Source organism: Mchenga conophoros, linkage group LG15, assembly GCF_057382185.1.
Source record: "Mchenga conophoros isolate Kocher_MC1m ecotype Shallow Benthic linkage group LG15, M_conophoros_male_GT1.1, whole genome shotgun sequence".
NCBI lineage: Eukaryota > Metazoa > Chordata > Actinopteri > Cichliformes > Cichlidae > Mchenga > Mchenga conophoros.
Window position 1 is genome coordinate 31,267,050 of NC_140540.1, and position 24,268 is coordinate 31,291,317.

General features: G+C 40.9%; 1 protein-coding gene across 4 annotated transcripts in view; it reads right to left on the reverse strand.

Annotated features, from left to right (window-relative positions):
* Nucleotides 1-24,268, reverse strand: part of LOC146558649 (heparan sulfate glucosamine 3-O-sulfotransferase 5) — a 144,578-nt gene that overhangs the window by 85,893 nt on the left and 34,417 nt on the right. For 2 of the 4 annotated variants that reach the window (XM_085246988.1, XM_085246987.1), the window contains one exon: nucleotides 2,252-2,327. The exons of the other annotated variants lie outside the window; for them this stretch is intronic. The gene's annotated coding sequence lies outside the window, so the exon portion shown is untranslated. The remainder of the gene's footprint in view (nucleotides 1-2,251; nucleotides 2,328-24,268) is intronic. 4 annotated transcript variants of the gene reach the window in all.

Here is a 24,268-nt window from a genome sequence, read left to right on the forward strand (position 1 = left end):
AACGCCACATTCTTCTCACTAAAAATTGCATTTCTGTATTGATTTAATGTTTATTAAAACATTATATGAGCTAAAACATAGGAAAACTAAGTAACTGGTCCTTCTCCTGCTATTACAGCCTCTCTGGACATCTGCCAAATCTTTGCCAAATCAAACATGCAAATAATCAAGATTCAGAGCTTTCGTAATGACAGTGGGATACAAATGATTTGAGCCGTACTATTAACATACTGGAAAGAGTTAGTGAAGCTATAAGCAGAGCGGTGATAATCAATGAGCGGCATTATGACTCCATGCTGAGAAGGAGCAGTGCAGATGTGTTCACGGGATGGTGGATTGGACTGTGGCACTGACAAAAGACATGAAAACAGATTTTTCACATTTTAAGCTTTTTAAAACAGCACAATGATGTTGAACTTGGCCCATGCTGTTAGTCATATTACCTACAATGGTGTGAAAAAGCGTTGGCCCTCTTCCTGATTTCCTATTTTTTGAATGTTTGTCACACTTAAACATTTCAGATTATCAAACAAATTGAAATGTAAGACAAAGACAATACAATTACATTTCTAAATGAAGGTGTTTATTATTAAGAGGAAAAATTTTATATTTCATCTTCCTTTGCAGAGCTTGTTCAATAATGTGTTTAATGTTGATACTTGGAGATTTAAAAATCTGATATATTAGCTAATCTAACTTCCCTAGCATTTGTTATATGTAGTTATTGGAGTTATATGGAGTTACTAAGAAAAACTGACAATACCGTTTAAAAAAAAATTAAGTCGTGGATTATTCGAATCCACTCTGTTTGGATCAGCTGGTTGTTGAGTTTGTGACATTCCAAACACGCAATGTCAACAAGTGCAACGTGCCCTCTGGTGGATAAACTATGTGACACCAACACTCATATCATGGTTGGAGGGTGTTTCGTCCATCTCTATTTCACTTTTGTTCATTTGGATTTATCAGCTGTTATAAATGCCAATAATTTGACATCAGTTAAAGATGAGCCATCATCCAGGCAAGTCAAACTACAATTGTGGTAACATAGAGTAGTCACACAGACAATACCACAGTACATGTACATGTAGAGTGCCAACAACACATTAGCAGCAAATCCTTTCATTATAAAATGCTTTAACACAGAGCCAGTGGAATTCTAACTCGTTCAGCAAGTTTCTATTTGCATTCTAATAGCAAGAGGTGACAGTTTGTTTCTGGACTTGTAGTTAGCACAAATCCATCTTCACACAAAAACTGTAGCCCAGTAATGTTTTGTAAATTTCTATAATTTTTTATAATAAACCAAAGAATGGTGCATGTGGTAGGTGTATTTCTGATAGTTTGCTGGATGATTAATGATTGTCATGGTTCTGGGCCTTTGACCCAGCATTTGGAGTTTATGTTTTTGGTGACTATTATGTCTTATTATTATCTCTGGTTTAAGGTTAATTTCATTAGTTTTTATTCTGTGTCTCTGACCTAGATTCCCCTTGTGTTTTTGTCCTCTGTACCCTCTCTGTGTTTGTGTCCTTGTGTCTTGTTTCCCTTTTCTGTTCCCGTGTTTCTGTTGTCAAGCTCGCGTGTCTTTGTCTGGTTATCACTGTGTATATAACTTCCTGTCTTACTTTGAAGGTACCTCGTCTCATGTCATGTTCAGTTTTGCTTCCCCTGTCTCATCGTGTCTGATTAGCCTCGGCTGTGTTTCCCTCCTGTTTCTCATCCCCTCATGATTCCTTGTGTATTTAAGCCCTCTGTTTCCCTCTGTCCGGTGTCGCGATCTCCCTCATGGTTGTGTTTCTCCTGGTTTAGTCTGTATTATTTCCTGTCTAGCAATAAATCAATGTCTTTTGAGTTAAAGTCCTGTCTGCGAGTCTGCGTTCGGGTACAACCCGCCTGCTTCTCACAGCTAGTTTATGACAAATGACACCTTTGGAAAATATTAAACTATGATTTATCTCATTCTCTTGTTGTACCTCGCCTGGTGTGAAGCTACACTTATAGGACATGTCATAAATCTGAGTTTATAAATGTATTTATTTCTAAATATGAATTAAATGCATTTCAGAATACTGACTGTGCAGTACATAAATAAGATCACTGAGTGTGTTTATGTGTTATACTTCTTAAAAGAGGAACACAGGTAACGCAGGTAACACATCTCCATTGCATTTAAACCCAGAAAGTTTCTCTGTTCACTCAGCATGGATGAGAGGAGTGATGTGATGTGAGAAGGAGAGCTCATACATACCCTCTATTCCTCATGACTGCCAGAGCGGGTGTATTGCACCTGGATACTGCTTTATGTACTCACGTTGCTGCAGTATCTAAAATGGAGAAACTGAAATTCACTCTTCACCAAATGGACAATCACTAATTTCTATTCCAGCACACAAAATGGTAAAAATATCCTCCCGCCATCTGTCTTGAATTTCAAACCATCACATCATGGAAATGTGTAAGCAAACTCAGCTCCTGAGCCCAGGGAGAGGTTCATCTACTTTCTAGTTTGCATGACAAATGGGAAGCTATGCTTGGCATGCAGTTGGGAGACCGTGTGCATAGTTCAAATATACTCACAGAATGAAATAAAACACAACTCGTGGGTTTAAAATTGCTCCCCCCTTCAAGATAATTAAAAAAGCAGCCCAAAGGATTTTAATATTTCAAAGGCAGAAAACAGGTGATGTAAACATGACCACCACGGTAAGCATGTCTGTTATACCCAGCGCATAAATGTCTGTATGTCAGCGCTGATTATTCAAACCCTGTTTAAAATGTGACACGTGTGTTGTCCAAAAACATTTCCTCTAAATTTGTAAAGTTACTGATTTAAAACATATATTTTCGAATTTTTAGTTGCATGTCAAACATATGATAGACTCTTGAGCATATTTATATAGCTAAATCCACAATGGTATAATCACGCTGAATAAAAGATGCCCAAGCACCAATGCACTCTAATGCAAGCCTCTGAACTGTATGTTGATAAGTACATGAAGCGTACCTCTACCTCTATAGCTGAAAGCGGTTTGCATCCGCACTCTGAGGGTCTGCTGAATTGTTTTTAATATGGCACTTTTTAACAAACTGCAGATGATGAAATCCTATTTATTGGAGAAAGTGTCCTTCAGCTACTGTTGCTCATACTTACTGAGTTCCCTAGCTACTTCTTTACTATGTCAGTAAACCTTTTGAAAAGGAAGGTGTTATAGATTTAAAGAAACATCTTAATTGAACCAAAGGCAAAAAATTGTAATGAATTTTATGTGACTGTTCATATTAAATCCAACAACAAGTGAAAATCCAAAACCGGCTCCAACCCTTTGTATTAATGATCTCCCGCTCTCTCTGTCTCTCTCTCTCTCTCTCTCTCTCTCTGTGTGTGTGTGTGTGTGTGTGTGTGTGTGTGTGTGTGTGTGTGTGTGGGTGTGTGTGTGCGTGCATGCGCTCACAGAAGGAAGGTCACAGCAGGAGCTTTTCTCAAAAGCATCTCCAATCAGTTTTTTTTACAAGAAGTGTATTCTTTGCAATACTTTATAAATATGAAATTTTAAGATTTTGAGTTCATGCACATTGTGAAACCAGAATCTAAATATTTGTGTCACAATGATCTCTATAAAAGCATGTTGTTTATGGGGATAATGTGACAAATCTATTGTGGGCCCTAATAATGATCAATGGTAAGTGAAGAGGAAGCTTGAACCCTAACTCTGGACATTTTCATGACAAGTGACAGCACAGACATGTGCTAACAAGAGAACATGTTTTTCATCATAAAGACTGTGATATGAAGCATCGTTAAAGTGTGACTTCAGAAGTACAATTCACTCTTTTACTAACACATTGTAGATAAGTTTATTGCTGGACAACACAGCTAACAGCCTCACACACTCTTTAGATTTTTGAAGTATTGTGTGTAAAGGTTTTAGTCTATCAAACCTTACCCTTTTCTCCCCAGTATCACAACAGTATGACTCCCAAAGTACGGCTCAGTAAACGAACAAGGACTCTAAAGTCAGAACAGAAAGATACAGTTGGAAGATGATTGATTGCGTTTTTTATGATGTGTAGTAAACTACACCCTCTTCTTCTTCTCTTTGTTGTTGTTCTTTGTGTGTGTGTGTGTGTGTGTGTGTGTGTGTGTGTGTGTGTGTGTGTGTGTGTGTGTGTGTGTATGCCTTAGAAGTCAAATAATACATTAGCCATACTTAAAAAAACATCTGAATTTCATTTAGAACTGAGATTCTAAGTTGCAAGCAGAAATCTTATGCACAGCCAGGAGCATGTTTCCCCACTTTCACAATGCTAAGGTGTCAAATCCACAACCCCCAACAGATGGTTTGTTACACATGGGCGAGAAGAGCAAGCTTTACTTACATAGCCTCACAAACGATAGATTTTTAAAGTTTTTGGGTACAATGACTTAGCCACAGATGTAACTTCTACTTTTGATAAAGATCACTCCACCTGCATATTTCTTAAGAAATTAAGCATCTTTATTAAGCTCTTATTTATAAATGTCTACACAATAATAGACACTGTGTGCTCTGTGACATTATAGTCTTGTGCTTCTGCTTCCATTGGTTTGCATTTTAATCTCCCAACCTTTCAGGTTGTTATGAACGACTTATATTTCTAACATTTTGTGATGTAAAAAGTTTTTATTTTCTGTGTGATGGAATGAGTTAAGACACGAGTTATTTAAACAATTACAAATTATAAAAAGCACACAATCCCGTCGCACAACATCAACATTTATTTATATACAAAAAAAAAAATGCTTTTTTACAGAAAAGAATTGTAACTTCATATTTTATTTTTTTAAATTTTATTTTTGTATATAAATAAATGTTGATGTTGTGCGACGGGATTGTGTGCTTCAATTTTACTTATAATGTGCAAAATCACTACAACAGACAACTCAAGGCAATGCCGTCCTCAGTAAGGATCTTGTTAGACAGTGTTTCTAAGATTTTTATGCCCCGTTACAATAACCTCAGTTTTATCTGAACTTAGAAGCAGAAAATTAAACCTCATGTATCTAAGACATCCCGGCAGTCAAGACGAATGACTTTAATGAAATTGTCATGCTATTTAAATAAATTGTGTATGCTCCACTTATGTAGGTTAACAAATGCCTTCTGTGATAAGCTGCAACACATTAAAGATCACGATTAACGTGCTGCATGTTTCAGCATCAGGCCTGGTTCAAGATTCTGGTAGTTTATGGGTAACAACCTCAAATTATTCATTTTAACATTATTAACAATGTGTTGGTTTGTAAACTGTTCCATCCAGTGATGGAGGTTTTTACAGCAAAGAGATTGATTTCTTTACAGCCACCATGCCAGTGGTAACCCATCCAGGGTTTGGAGTGGAGCTGGATTTTGAAAATAATATCAAAATTTTGAAATGAACTCTAATGCATTGAATTAGGCCTTGCAGATTTCCTGTGGTTTTCCAGTGTGTTGATCCAAATAGGCAAAAATCATTAAAAAGGAAAGAGATGGGTGTAGATCCAAACCATACCCCTAATATGACAATGGTTTGCTGGAGACAATGGATGTTAAGATGTTAAAGACTAAGACTAAGTCAACTATGCAAGAAAAAAAGACATTTATGCAAAACCAGAATAGAAAATGTTTTAAAAATATAACATTTTGGTGTGGATATATACGACATTCTCTCAGTAGCTTTTTTTCTGATTGTACACTCTTCAATAATGATATTAGCCAATATCAGAGAGGCCTGTTGAACCTCAGACATGACCTTATGCTCTTGATGAACACTTTGGCCTTTTTGTTGGACAACCACTCATGTCAGAGCAGGAAGTCAACTGAATTTTCCTCCATTTGTAAGATTTTTTGTAAGGCCTTCATGACCATAGCTTGGTGGAGTACGCACTCCATGGAAATTTTTTTCTAACCTTTTCCAGTTTGGAAGTCGTGACTTTGATTAATGAATGATGCACTTCTGTAGACGTAGAACACAACAGAAGACCAATGTTTGGGCTCTTTAAATAGATCAAAACCATATTTAATTTTGAATCATTTTTCTCAGTAAATTAATGCAGTAGTATTATGCTTTTGTAGTATTTGTTTAATAATGTTCTTCTCTAGATTTAGGAAATTTATGCAATTTCTGTCAGATTGTATGGAATTTCTGTTGGTACTTTGGTGAGTGGTTGCTGCTTGTAAAGTGCTTTATAAATAAAACTGGCTTGGCCCACTACATCTCAGTGTTGCTACATGAAATTAATTGATACATTTACTGACTGAAAAAGAAATATTATATAGAAAATTTCAAATATCTGGATCAAAAGGTAGGAATATGTATTTCATATTTGTTGGTATACTTATTATAATATATCAACGTAATATATCAGTTAAATGTCAATATTTTATTTTATTTTATTTTATTTATTTCCTTGTCCCATTCATTACTTTAGCAATCAGAATTCTTGCCAGGAAAAGACGACCAACTGATTTATTTTTTCACATTTTATATTATTATTATTAATTTATTTATTTTACTTTATTTTAAGTTATTGAAAAAATAAAAGGGAAAAATAACGTTTTTCAAGCACCCGTGTGTACACCTGTGTGCATGAGCGTGCTTGAGTTCAAAAGGTTTATCCATGTAACGAGGGTGTGGGGAGCCATAGCCCCGCCCCCCATGGCATGAAGCAGACATGGAGGAGACCCAGGCCAGGACATCCACAGGCCCCCAGAGTGCAAAAGCCCAAGTAGGACCACCAGAGAGGCAACAGCGCCACCTTCCTGGAAAGAGCTGAGGAGAGCCCCAGACGTGAAATGAACACTATATAACCATTCACACTCCCCAAACATACTCTATACTCCCAGGTCTAGGTATCACGGCCCCCAATGGGACAATCAACCCCCAGACTCAGGGGGTGTTACTCTTTTCCCTGGGATGGAGGCAAGCAGACTGCCCCCACCCACAGGGAGGCCCAGTGTCCCAGACCACAGCCAGGCTGCCAACTCTTCACAGACCCCTGCCCAGATGATGTACAGAGAATGTGGGTGTGAAGAAAATGTAAGTATTTCTGAGAATCCAATTAAAAGGTTCTAAAGGAATATTTTTTTAATACATCAACAGCGAATGATAACTGATAATAAATAAGGAAATTATTATTGTGGACAATTTATATTCTTAAATACTGATATCACGGTCTGCTTCAATAATCCAGTGCTAGTACTACTGCCACAAGAACAGCCACTGTGTAGAGCAACATTACTATAAGATCCACAAACAAAGGAAAGAGGCAAAAAGTAAATGGCCTGTATTTGTATAGCGCTTTACTAGTCCCTAAGGACCCCAAAGCGCTTTACACATCCAGTCATCCACCCATTCACACACTGGTGATGGCAAGCTACGTTGTAACCACAGCCACCCTGGGGTGCACTGACAGAGGCTAACCCAGGAGGTCGGGGGCTCCAAAAAAAAAAAAAAAAAAGAAACATGCAAAAGAATAACTGTATGGAGAGGAAGTTCAGTAAATCACACATTACTATGTCACACATATAGCAGTGAAGCCCTTCTGCATCACTGCCACAGTGAGCAGATTGCAGAAGCTGCAGACCCTGACTCAGACTCTGACAATCATGACCATACTTACAAATTGTGGTGGAAAGATTGTGTTTGGCGAGCCTTGTGGGACAAATATTAATTTAATTTATCCAAATATGAACAAGAGTAGATTCATTTTAATTATTTAAATGAGACAGCTCTGTGTGCAGCAGATTGTTCTGCTGGTGAATCTGCGGCATCTTACACCTACTCTCTAATTACTAACAGCAGTGTTGTACATGGATGAAACAGAACAGAGCTGGGAGGGAGCAGGATTCCCTGTGGCCGGAACACAATGTGAGTCAAAAGGAGATAACGTATTTTTCACACTCTGATGCTATGTTGATATCTAGCTTTCTCTCTGGCCCATCTGTCTCTTTCCCAACTCTCTTTGTCTCTCTCCATCTTAAACTCCCCAAGCTGAAATTTGATTAAAACTGGTACACTTTAACTTGTTGGATAATTTTACTTCATTAAAATATAGCATAGGCATTTCTTTCACCCACTGATGAGATCTGGGAATGTGGTTGCTTTGACAAAAAAAATGGTGCATAGAGCAGGTTTCAATTGCCGTTTCAAACTGCATGAAAAAAGGTCACTCGTAATGACAGTATGACAAAAAAGTATCATCTTTCTCTGCAGTTCCTGTCAGCACAGTCTTTAAGTATGTTGTTTGATGGGTAGCAAATGTAATGTTCAATTCAGTTTTCAGCTTTATTTTCAAAATGCAGCTGTTCTCGCAAAGAACTATGATTAAAAAGACACGAAATAGCAAATACAGTTAACAGCTTTGCATTTGATTGCTAGAAGACTCAAAAAGACCTGAAAGGTGAAATATTTCATCCGCATTCCAAATGAGTGGTTAAGCTGGCAGAAATAAATGCCACATGCCAATCCCAAAAACTGTAGTTCCTCTAATGGCCACTTGAGGCTAGCTTTAAAATGGAATCAGTCTGCATAGAGTCCCATGTTTAAATAGTAGGCTTTACAACAGAAATTAAAATATTTACAGTATCTTATAAATAGGCATCCTCTACCCATAGAAAGCAGGGCTGCTTTAGTTAGCATCTATCTTGTATCCTAATAAGATAGTTTCTTGTATCTTCTAATATAAGCCACTGTAGCCTAAAGCTGTCTGCTTGGTATAATCATGGCTTATTCCACTCACAGCATTGGTACTGTTGGTGCCTTTTAGAAGATTTTGGATCTTTATGCATCCCAACTGTCCTTTTTTTTTTTTTTTTTCTTTTGCCTGAACCGTTTGGTTCTTTAGCCATTAGAATTATTGTCTCAAGGCCAAGAAAGATGCCCAACTGATTTACTTTACCAATTGGATCATCACGGCCTTGCCGTATTGGTCCATTTGATTGACCTTTGTTATTATTATTTATTTATTTATGTTACTTTATTTTCAGTTGTTACAGACATGACAGACATGACTGGGGGATAGGAAAGGGAGAAAGAAAGAAAGAAAGAAAGAAAGAAAGAAAGAAAGAAAGAAAGAAAGAAAGAAAGAAAGAAAGAAAGAAAGAAAGAAAGAAAGAAAGAAAGAAAGAAAAACAGAGGGGAAGAGGGACCAGTCCCTCTAGGCATATCAGATTGGAAAAAAGTTGGATCAGAGCATCCATAATTATTTAAGAAGATAGTATTATCAAAGCAGATAGAAATACTAAACCTCTGCCATAGAAGAGAGTCTAAGAACTCAAATCTGAATGCTCTGATGCTCTGAATAAAAGTACAAAGTTTCATTGTCACTGATTATACAGCACCATGCATGAAGGACACAGCGGTTAAAAGATATAAAGTTGTACATCGTGAGAAAATGGGAACATTGAATAGTTTTATCACTGCACTATTGGAAAGTATCTGCAAGCACCACTCCTCACTCTCAATGCTTGCTTACTTTTAAAGCATAAAATAAGAAGACGAAATGCATCCCTGCTATTATGAGAACAAGCATTAGCAAGATTAATTTGACAAACACATTTCCCAGCTTTACAATAGTATTTTAATGCATAAAGTATCATTCAAAGGAACCTATAGGGCTGATGAGGCTGTTGCATAATGATAAAAGGTTCCCACTGGTGAAATGGAATACTTTATTGCACACAATAACATCAAGTATCAGAGAAACTATCCTGACAATGTGGGTTAGAAAAGTGTAATTTGCTTCACACTAAATGGACATGAGCTGGTGCGCTAGATTAGTGTTACCTGGTAAAATGAAACACAAAAAACATTTCTACATACTCTGAGTTTTCTTTGTTATGTCTGGTCCCCCTAGTATTTTTTAATACCCCGACGAATTCAAGTGATGTATCTAATACTTGGCGGATTATACTCAGGCAAAACTAACTCTAAGACTACTCCTAAGTGGTCGACTAACAACCTTGTGGAAGTTAAGAGGTTAAATCTACCTTATATGAATAATATACTTATTCAACCACCTACAATATGACTCTGCACAGTGATTGGTAGTTCTGGAGTATGTAACAAAGCTGTGTCCCATGTGTGAGGTTTTTTGTGCACTTCTGTTTGGCTATCATTTTGGTGAACTCTACGCACCACACCTGGGTGCTGAGGTTTTGGAAAACAGCATGGTTTTGGTCCTGAATAAGCATTTGTATGTGGTGTCCACATGTGGAAGTTGTGAGAGAAACCAGTCTCTCTGTGTACAAAAAATGTAGTATTGGTTGTTGTAGTCATTCTTTGGATGTAAAGGAACTTGGTAGATGTGAAGATCTGACCCAGGTTAACAAGAGCCAGATCATTATGGACAGACTGCTGAATTAAAGCATTTACAAAGACACACTCCTAACTGGTAAGAGTGGGTTGGGGAATGTCTGTAACTAGACTGACCCATAGTATATTCTCTACTCAAAGACTTCAGGGATCTGGAGATAACATCTTGGTGCCATTGTCAGAAAGACACCTTCAGAAGCATTGTGCATGTCTATACTTCAGTGGTTGGAGCTGTTTTAGCAGACTGAAAGTATATTGTGCAAGCAGAGTCAGAGTGATTTGGTTCATTGGATAATGCCAGCAGGCCAATCTGAAAATATAAAACAATAATAATAACCTCATTAGTCAATCTCTTTCATTTCTAGCAAAGTATTTAGACTTTTTAATATTAGAAACATGATTTTAAGTAAGAAAATTCTGTACCCTGAGTACTTGAAAGTGAATTATAAAGTCAGTTCATTAAAGTTGCCTAAAACAATCCACTGTGTTAACCTGTTCACAATGTCGCCTGCTACGCTCCTGCTGCTCTTCTGCTTATGGCTGTTAATTAGTTTGGATGTCAAATGATGTCAAATAATTAACAAAGACAAATAGCTTTCGTGTCCACTTGCTCCTATCCCACCTCCACAGCTGTGGAGATCTTGCTCTTCTTTAGCTTGTGTTTATCAGGCTAGAGAAGCCAAACCAAAACTGCTAATGCATTAATTTATAACACAAGCTGGCAAGACAGCAAGACAGCTGCTGAAAGCGAAATACAGGCAGGCTGATCGGGTGAAAAACTGCAGTGTAACCACGTGAGTCCACTATTAGCCCTCTTGCATCAAGTTACTTTGTATGTGCTGATACAGCCTTGGGAAACAAATGTCCTTGTGTGACTGATTGCAATTATTCTTGTGCAAGACTTGCCGGTTTTCATCAAAGCCAGAGCTGTGCAGTGGCTTACACTTTTATTTACTGTCAGTAGGATTGCTTGTATTGTTTACAATAATTTAGGTGGACTGAAAAGCAGGATGGAAACGGGGAAAAGCAGTATCACTTAATTAAGTACATTTTTAAATTTTGGGGGGTAAAAGGCCTTCCAAAGTAACATACTATTGTAATCACATTATATTTGTATGCAAATGCAATAATGACCTATTAGTGTAAAAATGCTTACCGCACATATATTACATGGTATAAAAGACTCGCTTACTTAATCAATATGATCAACTTGGAAACATGCCCCCTTGAAACCCATTTAGGGGAACTGTGGGCAAATCCACACTGCACAGTGTGTGATTTTCCTCTGATTTGTAGACCTCTGCATTTGGGGTGGCTGTAGCTCAGGAGGTAGAGCACGTCACCTACTGATCACAAGGTTGGTGGTTCGATCCCTCCTCCAGTCTGCATGTCAAGTATCCTTGGGCAAGATAATAACCCCAACTTGCTCTCCGATGCAGCTATCAGAGTGTGAATGTGTGTGAATGTACTTAGATGTCACAGGCTGGGTCTCCGACCCAGCACTTTGAGCTTTCTTTGTATTGTTCTCATTTTTTGAGATGTTGTTAGTTTTGTGGTATTTCCTATTTGCCTTTAGTTTAGGCAGTTATTGTTCCTGGGTTTTCTGTTTGAGTTCTTGCATTATTCATCACGTATTTGGTATGTTAAGTTTGTATTGTCATGTCTAGTTTTAGTGTTTCCTGTTTTATTCTGACAGTGTCATGTGTTCTTTGGTCATTGTATTTAGTTTCACTCCTCCTGGTCCTGTCATTAGATTCATGTCAGTCAGCTGTTTCCTCATGTGTCGCCACTTCCCCTGATCACCTCATGTCTGTATTTAAGCCTTTTGTTTTCTTCATGCCATTGTCAGTTCGTCTGTTTATTCTCACCAGAGTCATAGCCTGTTTATTTTTCCACCTCGGTCATAGTTATAGTTTTTGGTCTTAGTACCTTTAGTGTTTTGTTTCTTAGTGTTTTGTCAGTTCAGTGTTTTGCTTCTTAGTGTTTTGCCTGTTTGCTTTGGTCTCTTGGTTCATTTCCTGCCGTCATCGCAATAAAGGTTCACTTTTCTGTTAATCATTACTATTCCTCGTCATCATCTGCTTTTGGGTCCTGTTTCCGCACACATCGGCGCACCCCGCCGTGACAGAACGAACTGACCAGTCATGGACCCAGCGGATTCTGCTCTCACCGAGTGTCTGGAGGAGACTGCTCGGATCCAAGCGATCCTCGACCGCTTCTTTACAGCGCCCGATTTGAAGAGCAAGCTAGTAATGATCAACGCTGCTGAAGCTATTATGGAGAGGGATCCCCGCCTTCTCCAGCTCCCGGACTCACCTGCCATCGTTGATGCCTTTACGAGGATAAAGGAGATGCTGCAGGCCCAGGGACTGTCGAGTCAGGAAATGGCTTCCAGCACCCACCAGTCACAACAACCCCACAATCAGTCATCTCCATTGCTGCCTCCGGAACCTGAGTGTGTTCGTGTCGGTTCGCTGAGATTCGCCGCAGCGTCACCACCTCTCAGCTCACCAGTTTCCACGCCCTCATCACAGTCTCGCCATACTCCTGTCACAGTTCAGCGCGAGGAAGCGCCGCACACCATAGACTTGGACGACGACGAGCGCCAGTCTATATTCTGCGCTCTCTTGGAGGAGGAGCTCCGGTGGAAGCCGTGGCTCATTCCGGAGCACGAGCACTCTTTCCGGGGAACTCGACTGGCTCTCGGGGGACCTCGGAGTTACCAGGGACTTCCACCCATCGCTCCGCCGTCTTCCACTCCTAAGAAAAAGCGGCGTGCACGCCACCGACGCTCCGTATCACAAACGCAAGTGAGTGATTACATTTTGGCTCCTCATGTTTTCTCTCAGGAAGTTGTTGAAATTGACACTACTTTTCCGGTTAATGAGCCCGGCTATACAGAGACTGTTTGCCCTGGAAAAGCTAGCCATCAGGCTCAGCTAAGCTGCTGTGGTACTGTTCAGGAGAACCCAGCCAGCTTCATGCTTCATCTGCTGGAGGTTCAGGAGAACCCAGCCAGCCTCATGTTTCGTTTGCTGGAGGTTCAGGAGAACCCAGCCAGCCTCATGCTTCGTCTGCTGGAGGTTCAGAAGAATCCAGCCAGCTTCATGCTTCATTTGCTGGAGGTTCAGGAGAACCCAGCCAGCTTCATGTCTCGTCTGCTGGAGGTTCGGGAGAACCCAGCCAGCTTCATGTTTCGTCTGCTGAAGGTTCGGGAGAACCACATCAGCCTCGCCATGTCCAGCCTCACGCCACGTCTGCTGGCGGGCCCGAGGAGCCCGTTCAGCCTCACGCTTCGTCAGCTGGAGGGCCTGAGGAGCCCGTCTGGCCACCTTCTGCTTCACCACCTGTGGCTGCCTCACTGTCACCTGGTTCTGCCTCTGCTACGCCAGGACCAGCTCCAGCCTGTGCTTCGTCAGCCGCAGCTCCAGCCTGTGCTTCGTCAGCCGCAGCTCCAGCCTGTGCTTCGTCAGCTGCAGCCTCAGGGCCTTCATCCTCGCCCGGTCCGGCCTCTGCATCAGCTGCTCCTGCTCCGCCTGGTCCGGCTTCTGCATCAGCTGCTCCTGCTCCACCTGGTCCGGCTCCGGCTTCAGCCTCAGAGTCTTCGTCCTCGCCTGGTCCGGCTTCAGCCTCAGAGTCTTCGTCCTCGCCTGGTCCGGCTCCGGCATCAGCTGCTCCTGCTCCACCTGGTCCGGCTCCGGCATCAGCTGCTCCTGCTCCACCTGGTCCGGCTCCGGCTTCAGCCTCAGAGTCTTCGTCCTCGCCTGGTCCGGCCTCAGCTTCAGCCTCAGAGTCTTCGTCCTCGCCTGGTCCGGCCTCGGCTTCAGCCTCAGAGTCTTCGTCCTCGCCTGGTCCGGCTTCTGCATCAGCTGCTCCTGCTCCACCTGGTCCGGCTCCGGCTTCAGCCTCAGAGTCTTCGGCCTCGCCCGGTCCGGCCTCGTCAGAGTCTTCGGCCTCGCCCGGTCCGGCCTCGTCAGAGTCTTCAGCCACGCCCGGTCCGGCCTCTGCCTGTGCTTCTGCTACGCCCGGTCCGGCCTCTGCCTGTGCTTCTGCTACGCCCGGTCCGGCCTCTGCCTGTGCTTCTGCTACGCCTGGTCCGGCCTCAGCCTCTGCTTTAGCGTCACCTGGTCCTGTGCCCTCCAAGCCTCGGCCGGTACGCCTGACACTTGGGGGCCGCCGCCGCCTTCCGCACGGCCGGCCACCTGAACTGTTTCTACGCCGTTGCCGTCCGCACGGTCGGCCCCCTGAACGGTTTCCATGTCGCCACCATTGCCGTCCGCACGGACGGCCCCCGGAACTGTTCGACCATGGACTTCTGTGCCGTCGGCCTCCGGGCCGGCCCCCTGATCACATGAACTATGATTTTCTGGACCGTCACCCTCCGGGTCGGCCCCCTGAGGAGTCATGAACTGTTCCCTGCGCTCCTGTGATTTTGATGGACGTTTTGTTTTTGGTTTTTTTTGGCCTTGTTTCTAGCTCCCCTACTGCACCCCATGTTGCGAGCACATTTCCTCGGCTGCTGACCAAGGCACCATAGAGCATGTGCTACATGTGCCCCACTGTACAATACCACCAGCAATTGGTAAGGAATGTCGACCAGAATGCTGCTCTAAAAGAAAAAAGAATCTTTATTCACAAAGGGTCACCACATGGGTCTTGATACGACCGACAGGAGGTTTGTCTCCTCCTGTACTCAAACCAGGATCTTTTGTCTGTAAACAAAACAAATCATAGAAGTCTGTCTGAAACAATTTAGGGGCTACATGCTTGAATTATTATGGATTAATGTGACCTTATATCTTTTGCATGACAACAGGCAGTTAACCTTCTATTTTATTGAGGTTTTGAATCAGTCCTTAATATAAATAATGTGCCAGAAAACCATGTGAGCCCACAGTATGTAGCTATGGCTGAACTGTAGAGTTATGTGGGTAGGGCAACCCCATACTTAGCCCACCAAAATTGGTGTGTCCACAGAGGGCAGTTTTGCCCTTTGACACCCCCTACGTGACTACACACCCTCACAAGTCACCCAGAGCTACCTGCTTGGGCATGTTTGCTGGGTCTGGGGGTCTTTTTAGTCACAATATTAATTATAAATTAGCCAATCTTTATAAGGGAACTGTCCTCATGAGTTCAAATCGTGAGAAAGTGAAAATAAGAAGAGTGACAGGAGGAGCAGTCAAAAAAGAAATCCTAATTGGTAGCAGACAAAATACAATGACCTCAGTTCAGATTTTGAACAAATATGTGGGGTCATTACAGAGACTTCTTTCATCTAAGGAGCTAATGTGTATGTGATATGTCATTTCTGTCACATGGCCAATATGTGCAGCACTAAAAGTGAGCCTACTTCTGTTTGTGACTCCACCAAAGTCAGCGGACTTTAACTTAGCTCAGACTATCCCATCTGTCATGGAACAAGAGGTGGGGTACAACCTTGACAGGTTGCTGGTCTATTGCAAGGGTAACACAGAAAGACAGACAACCATTTGTATTGCTAAAAACTATCTGCTTTTAAAAGCATTCATTCTATCTTCATCTTCAGGAAGAGGAGTACAGATGTCTGGTGAGGAACTTTGTCGCATGGAGTCACACAAACCACATGCAACTCAACACCTCAAAGACTAAGGAACTGTTGTGGACTTCGGGAGGTCCAGAGAAGGTCCACTGCCAGATCAGATAGATGGGGGAGGAGATGGAGGTGGTCAACAAGTACAAGTACCTCGGGCTGTGGGTGGACAATAAACTGGACTGGTCATGCAACACAGAGCACCTGTATAAAAAAGCCCAAAGCCGACTGTACTTCCTCAGGAGGCTGAGGTCTTTTAACATCTGCAGGAAGCTCCTGAGGATGTTTTACCAGTCAGTGGTTGCTGGAGTACTTTTCTATGCTGTGGTGTGCTGGGGGAGCAGCACAGCAAAGAAGGACTCATCCAGGCTGGAGAAACTGATCAGGAAGGCTGGCTCTGTGGTTGGCATGAAGCTGGACACTCTGGTGACAGTGGCAGAGAAAAGGACACTAAAAAATAACTGCTGGACATTATGAACAATGCTGGGCATCCTCTGCACACGGCTATTAACAACCAGAAGAGTCTGTTCAGTGACAGGTTGCTTCTCCCCAAGACAAGAACTAACAGACTTAAAAACTCCTTTGTCCCACACGCCATCAAACTGTTTAACTCCTCTCTGGAGGGGAGAGGGAGGGGAAACAGGAGGACAAAGGAGGGGGGAACAACTAAGCTGTAGTGCCTCTTCACCTCACTGTGCAATACCTTTTGTGCAATACTTTTGTTAATAGTCAATGGTGCAATAGACCTCAATACTTGAAATGTGCAATTCACTTGTATTTTTATTGTTATTCCTATTTATTCTATATATGTCTCTGTATTTATATATATGTGTGTGTGTGTGTGTGTGTGTGTGTGTGTGTGTGTGTGTGTGTGTGTGTGTGTGTGTGTGTGTGTGTGTGTGTGTGTGTGTGTGTGTGTGTGTGTGTGTGTGTGTGTGTGTGTGTGTGTGTGTGAGGGATTAATAAAGTTTTATCTTATCTTATCTCTTATCTTATCTTCATATAATTGGAAAGGACTGCAAGCTGGCTAGTATAATATCTTATAAGACTGTGTTGTCAAGAGCAGTGATTGTCTTTTAAGACAAGGTGACGGTTGTGTAAAAAGTGACAGTGAATCTTTGAAATGGGACTCAGAACGTTATTTGCTATAAATTACTGGGAGAATCTCTTCTCAAGGTCAGCTGTAAATATGACAAGCTTCAAACAAAGGCCAGTCAAGCTCACCATCATCACTTGATGCTTCATCAATTGGCCACATATCCTGCTGCTTGTACTGCCAGGGCCAGTTGAACAGGGGGCTTGACCCAGTTCTATGGGAAGGCCTTTTAAAGTGCTTCTAGTAAAAGATAGTCAGCCTTCAAGAATATATGTAGAAAACTCATAACTGGAGACAGCCAATTACTTGGCAGGTTCCATAAAGACTGAAAAGGATGAGGTTTGGGACTGATTTGCCCTTCCGTGGCACTTGATGAAAAAGATACCCGAGTTTACTGATCCCTTAAGAGATCACAGTCCAACAGTTGCAGTATATAGAACTCAATATACATTTTTTTGTAATATAGAGGTTGCTTTGTATTAATTCCAAATATTTGCAGATAACAGTAGAATTACTAGTTCCATCAGAGGCTACTTCATTGACACATTTTAAAAAAGCATTGCTTACATTGCTTAAAGAGAATTGCTTATTAGATTTTTACAAGCTGTTTCCATCAGTTGCATGGCACCAGTGATCAGAGACTGGCTTAAAAGGGATAAACCATCTTCGGCTGTACAACTTAATTTATGGAACAGATCTACTGAGTAGACTTTAAAGACTAAGCCGGCTGTCAAAAAAGTTACAAATATTCAGTCAAAGAAGTGTTCTTTTTGTTGTATATATAATTTGTGTGCATTAAAGAAAATCCAAAATGAATTTAAACGAGTGCAGGTATGCTGTACAATTAGTCCACCCTGGAAAAAGGTCAGCTAAAAGACACCATTAAGGCCCAAAATCACCATGACATTTATGCAGCTGATGGGTGAATGTAAAACGTCTGACCACAACTGTATATTGATGTCTTTTTCTCAAGCATATGGTTGTCAGAAGTGTTTTCTCTAATCAAGCTTAAATTTAGACACATTTGGAATGCAACATATCCAAGAATAAACCCCTTCTGTTTGAAAGATGCACAAGTAACCTTACATGCCTTTGTCTGTTTTTTTTTTGTTTTTTTTGTAAAAAGACTTGACTACTGCTAGGTTTGACAGTCTGAAACCAGAAAACACTAAAGGCTTGAAATACTAATAATGAAAGCTGTCAGGATTCCAGAGGGCAAATGCTAATAATTTTCACATCTGTTTCAGGGACAGCTGAATGAATTGTGTTCATCCTCTGATTTTCCATTTTGCTCTGTCCAACAACCAGGAACTGCAATGACATTCCTGTCAACCTCAGCTGTACCTTCTGTTTGGCAGCACTTAGTAAATGTTAGCATGCTAATATGCTAAACTAAAAGCTAAACTAAGAATTTAGGCAAGGCAAGTTTATTTGTATAGCACAATTCAACAACAAGGTGATTCAAAGTGCTTTACAGAGACATTAGAAACAAAAACAAGTAAAAAGCATGATTTAAAATTGATTAAAACAAGCAAATAAACTAACTAACTAATTAACAAACAAACAAACAAACAAACAAACAACAGTATATAAAATCAAAACAGATAAAATCAGAACAGTAGATAAAATCAGTAGTTAAATGTAAGTTTTGAAATTTAAGCTTAAAAGTGTGGATTTGGTGCTTTATTCAAATGCAGCTGAGAACAGGTGAGTCCACTTTTTTGGTCTTAGTGAGGACTCGAGCAGCAGAGTTCTGAATGAGCTGTAGTTGTCTGACTGATTTTTTAGGTAGACCTGTAAAGATGCTGTTACAGTAGTCAAGCCTACTAAAGATGAATGCATAGACTAGTTTTTCCAGGTCCTGTTGAGACATCAGATCTTTTATCCTTGAAATATTCTTGAGGTGATAGTAAGCTGATTTTGTTATTGTCTTAATGTGTTTTTCTATGTTTAGGTCTGCATCCATCACTACACCCAGATTTCTCGCCTGGTTTGTGGTTTTTAGGTGTATAGATTGAAGTTCTCTGGTGACCTGTAATCGTTTTTCTTTGGCGCCAAAGACTATTACCTCAGTTTTGTTTTTGTTTAGCTGGAGAAAATTGTGGCACAACCAGTCATTAATTTCCTCGATGCATTTACCAAGAGCCTGTACAGGGCCTTGGTCTCCTGGTGACATTGTGATATATATTTGTGTGTCATCTGCATAGCTATGATAGTTTATTTTATTGTTCTTTATAATCTGTGCCAGTGGGAGCATGTAAATGTTAAACAGAAGGGGTCCCAAGATGGAACCTTGGGGAACGCCACATGTGATACTTGTCTGCTCAGATGTGAAGTTACCTATTGATACAAAGTATTTCCTGTTTTCTAAGTATGTTTTGAACCAGTTTAGTACAGTTCCTGAAAGACCTGACCAGTTCTCCAGTCGTTTGAGTAATATGTTGTGGTCAACTGGAGGGGCGATGGCGCGATATGACAGCCTCGCTTCTGTCAGTCTGCCCCAGGGCAGCTGTGGCTACAACCGTAGCTTGCCTCCACCAGTGTGTGAATGTGAGAGTGAATGAATAGTGGTATTGTAAAGCGCTTTGGGTGCCTTGAAAAGCGCTATATAAATCCAATCCATTATTATTAACTGTATCAAATGCTGCACTGAGATCCAGTAAAACTAAGACTGACATTTTTCCACTGTCTGTATTCAGACAGATGTCATTAAACACTTTGGTCAGAGCGGTTTCAGTGCTGTGGTTCTCTCTAAAACCTGACTGGAAGGCATCATAGCAGTTATTCTGTTTTAAGAAGTAATTGAGCTGTTGAGAAACTGCTTTTTCAATGATCTTACTTAAAAATGGGAGATTTGAGATCGGCCTGTAGTTGTTCATTTGTGTCTTGTCAAGATTGTCCTTTTTCAGTATAGGTTTTATTACAGCAGTTTTTAGTGATTCTGGAAACACACCTGATAATAAAGAAAAGTTGACGATCTGTAACAGGTCTGACTCCAAAGTCTTTGAGACCTTTTTGAAAAAATGTGTTGGCAGGACATCTAAACAGCAAGAGGAGGAGTTCAGTTGACCTAAGATGTCCTCCAGGTCTTTGCTGTTAATAGGGTGAAACTGTTTCATGGTGTTTAAACAGTTTTTCGGTGGACACAGTACATATCCTGGATCTGCTGTTGATGTACCAATTGCTTGTCTAATTTTTTGGATTTTTTCTGTGAAGAATTTGGCAAAGTCATTGCAGGCCATGGTCGAATGAAGTTCAGCTGCCACTGACACAGGAGGGTTTGTTTGCCTGTCAACTGTAGAAAATAAGACCCGAGCATTATGGCTGTTTTTAGTGATGATGTCAGAGAAGTAGGACCTTCTTGCACTCCTCAGTTGTAAATTATAATTGTGAAGTTTCTCTTTATAGATGTCATAATGAACCTGGAGGTTTGTTTTTCTCCATCTGCGCACAGCTTTCCTACACTCTTTTTTCATTTTTCACTAGTGTGGAGTTTCTCCATGGAGACTTTTTCCTTCCAGAGATAACCTTCACCTTAATGGGTGAATTTAGCTCCACTAAGCTAAATTCTTATAAAATGTGTAGCATAATTGTTCCAAAGTACAGAGTTACAAAGATTCTATAAGAAATTGGTAGTTTTTCATTGTTATAAGTTATTGTAAGATATCTCTATAATCTGAAATTGAGATTAAAGCTGTGTTTGTACTAACACGAGAGATCTCACACTGTACCAGGATTTCTACTTTGAGAAATACTGAAGATACAACAAGCCGATGTTTTATGTTTGTGTAGACCAGTTTAAATCGATTTTCAAGAAAAAAATCTGAACTGACAAGACTTTTGTCTGTTATACTTTGCCAGCGCAACACTGAAAAATAGTGCATAAAATCATAGTGGATAAGCATAGTGGACATGGCTGTTTTTAATTTCTGACTCCTTATATAAAGGTTCTCCAGCTACATTAAGGAAAAGCTGTGGTCTGAAACAGCTGTGACTGAGTGTAGAAGCACAGCTGACAAACTTCTGACCTTTGACCTTTATTGTCCTTTTGAACATTTTGTTGTGCAGCTTGCTTTGTAAACGTGAGCATTCTCAGTGCATTTTACTTACATCACAGTACATGACGTGACCTCTTACTGATGAGTTGCTGCTAACATTCAAGACTGCCTTGTGTAGCTTCAATGAAAAATGTAAGCGCTTGCTATCGCAGACGCCACAGTAACATTTCCTCAGAAGGTCCGTTGGTCTCTCGTGACTAGTGGCGGTGGCGGATGGAGACATGTGATAGCGCTGGCCTTATTCTGCTTTATTCCACCGCTTCCAGTGATCATTTCCACAGGGTGTGTAGCCCTTTGCATTGCTTTTATACAGAGTTAATACCACTGGCTCTCTTTTTCCTTGCTGGCTCCTGTGCTGGCTGATCTTATGATAGCGCAGTAATCATCAGTGTGTGTGCCAGAGATAGGTCTGCTCTGAGAATTTCCTGTAATGATCACCTACTCATCCCCTCTGTCTCAGCCTTTCATTTTGCTATGTCAGGCTTTCATACTAATCCATGCTCATTATCTTATCTGATGTAATTTGTAAAGCACATAGACAAAACCATTCGACTAGGAGCGAGGTTAATGTGTTTCTCTATTCTTTCTTGAGGATTCTTGAGTGCTCAAGTGTCTTATTTGCCGATTGAGCCTGACGTTTGACAGTCAGTGAGTGTGTACATACAAGTGTAAGCGCAAGCAAAGTCAGGCTCTGGTGGATGACAAGATTAAGACACACATGGTTTGGGATCAATAGTTCTCGAATCTACCAAGCAACTGACTCACAGGCAACCTGCTCAACTTGTCTGTTTTATAGACTATGTGCACGTTAGCATATGCTACTGCGGAAACTCCTGTGGGGAGCTTTTTTTTTCCGGTTCCCTATTCACGCCTTGTTTACGGTCCAAAACAAGTTAAGCAAATGAATGAATCAAGCGGCGATTTACATTTCTATAGATGTCTTGGGCATTTACCCAATATATCTGTAAATGATATTCATCGACTTGTCGATATATTCCCCCCGCGCCTCAGAGCAAAAGAGAAAAGGGATTCAAATGTTATATTTCTCAGTATCTGTAAACAGCTGTCCCTCGTTTATCGCGGGTGTTATGTTCTAAAAATAACCAGCGATAGGTGAAATCAAGTAGCCAATTTTATTTTTTGACGGTGCAAAATGTTTCGTGGACATTGTGGACATACAGTACTGCACTTCAGAGTCACACTGCTAGCGATCGATGCAGCGATTCTGTAATATACAGGAGAGACGTCACGGAGGAGATCGTCTGCAGCGATCAGGACGCAGGACACAATGTGATGTAAAAACAAATAAGCATGCAAACTTGCACTAAAAAATCTGCGAAACAGCGCGGTGAAAGGTGAACCGCGTTATAGCGAGGGACCACTGTAATTTTGAAGGTAAGTCACAACATATCCTTCGTGAATACTAATGTATAGAAACCCTTACCAGCAATCATTCATTTTTTGTGTGGCTTTTTTTCACGGTTTGTTAACATGCTGTGTAGGTGTGTACTTGACTAGCTGATATCAACATAACGGGGAAACATCTGGTTTGACTATTCTTCACCTGTAGTTTGAATGCTGAACATTTGCCTGTTTAAATCATAAGACCAGTCACTATACAGAGATGTGCTTCTGAATGTGGATGATGTGTCTTCTGCATGCAGTAATGCAGTTCTGCTTGTGTTGAGTGATGTAAACAACTGATCGATCTAAACTCCTTAAACGTCAAAATTGATCATTAGATTTTTTCATGACACAACAGTGGTGAGTGTTCCCACCTTCTCCTCCTGTAACTTAACGCGATCTTTCCGTTTTCGAGTTTTGGACATGATTTTGGAGTATATCTTCGCAGTAGCGATTGACCGCAAAGTAAAGCTACCGGAAATATACAACCCTACATCCAGTCTCAAACCAGGAAGTTAGCATTTTCTCGTGCACAGGGTCTATTAGACCGGAGATGGAGTAGCCATCCCCTTTGTGCCATCGTAAACGTTTTCCTGCTTAATTTACTAAAGCACTTATTCACAACTTTTTTAAACGTTAGCCAAGGTAGTTAGCAAAAGGATCTCTGTGACAATTCTAAGTCACTTTGGTACGTTTTCTGGCTAATACTAGCAGTAAACGCTGCAGTATGCAGTTCGAGGCGGTGCTAAACATGGGCAAATGTAAAGAAGCCGTTTATTAGTTACCGTATTCTTCGGACCATAAGGCGCACTATCGATGAAGGGGTCTGTTTTCATACATAAAGCGCGCCAGATTATAAGGTGCATTAAGCAAAACAAAACAGTCAGATAAGTCAAACTTTACTCAAATCATTCTTCTTGCTTCCTCCACTTCCATACCATTGATTCATTTATGTTGAATTCTCTCGCAGCTGCTCTATTTATATGTTGTTGCAGTATATTAATGACTAACCTCATGTTGTGGATGGATTATCTCAGTTGTTCTCCTGACTGAAGTTTGGTCCGTTTACAGCATCCTGCCATGCGATTGCATTTGTCCCTAACCATCGGAAACTTTTATCGAGTGGAAAAAAGTTAGCATTCATCTTCCAGCTTCACTGCGTTTATGTCATGCTAACATAGCTGTGTCACTAGCGATCTCGTAGCACATCATTATATACCAGCTGTCCAACTTGAGTAACCCTACAAAGGTCACTGCTGTTTAGTTTTCTGTCTTCATTTATGTCAGACGTGATAGCAGGGCTGTACATTTGAATTTTTTCAGAAATCTCTCAGTCAGAACATGGTATATCATGTTTAGGTGGAAACTAGAGAGCTAACTTCCTGCTAACTTCTAACTCTGTTTTCTAATTCTGTTTTCATGGATGCCTGGATGTTAAACTTAATTGTTAAACCTGGTAAAGCAGCAACACTGATTATTTTATTAAAGATGAAAGAATTTAGACAGATTCTCAGTGATGCTGCACTGCTCGTTTGACTTTGGGACCTGAAGTGAATGGAGTTTTGGATCCAGATTACTCCGCGAGGCTCCTGACTACGGTAGCCGTTATGCTCTGACGATTCATCAAGCGGTGCGGCTTCGTAGCTTACCAAAGTCGTACCAAAACATTTTTTTGACAGAGTTTTGAACGCCATGTACCACATAAAATTGGTTCGAGGTCAGTAAGCATACATAAGGTCAGTATTCATACATAAGGCGCACCGGATGATAAGGCACACTGTCGATTTTTGATAAAATTAAAGG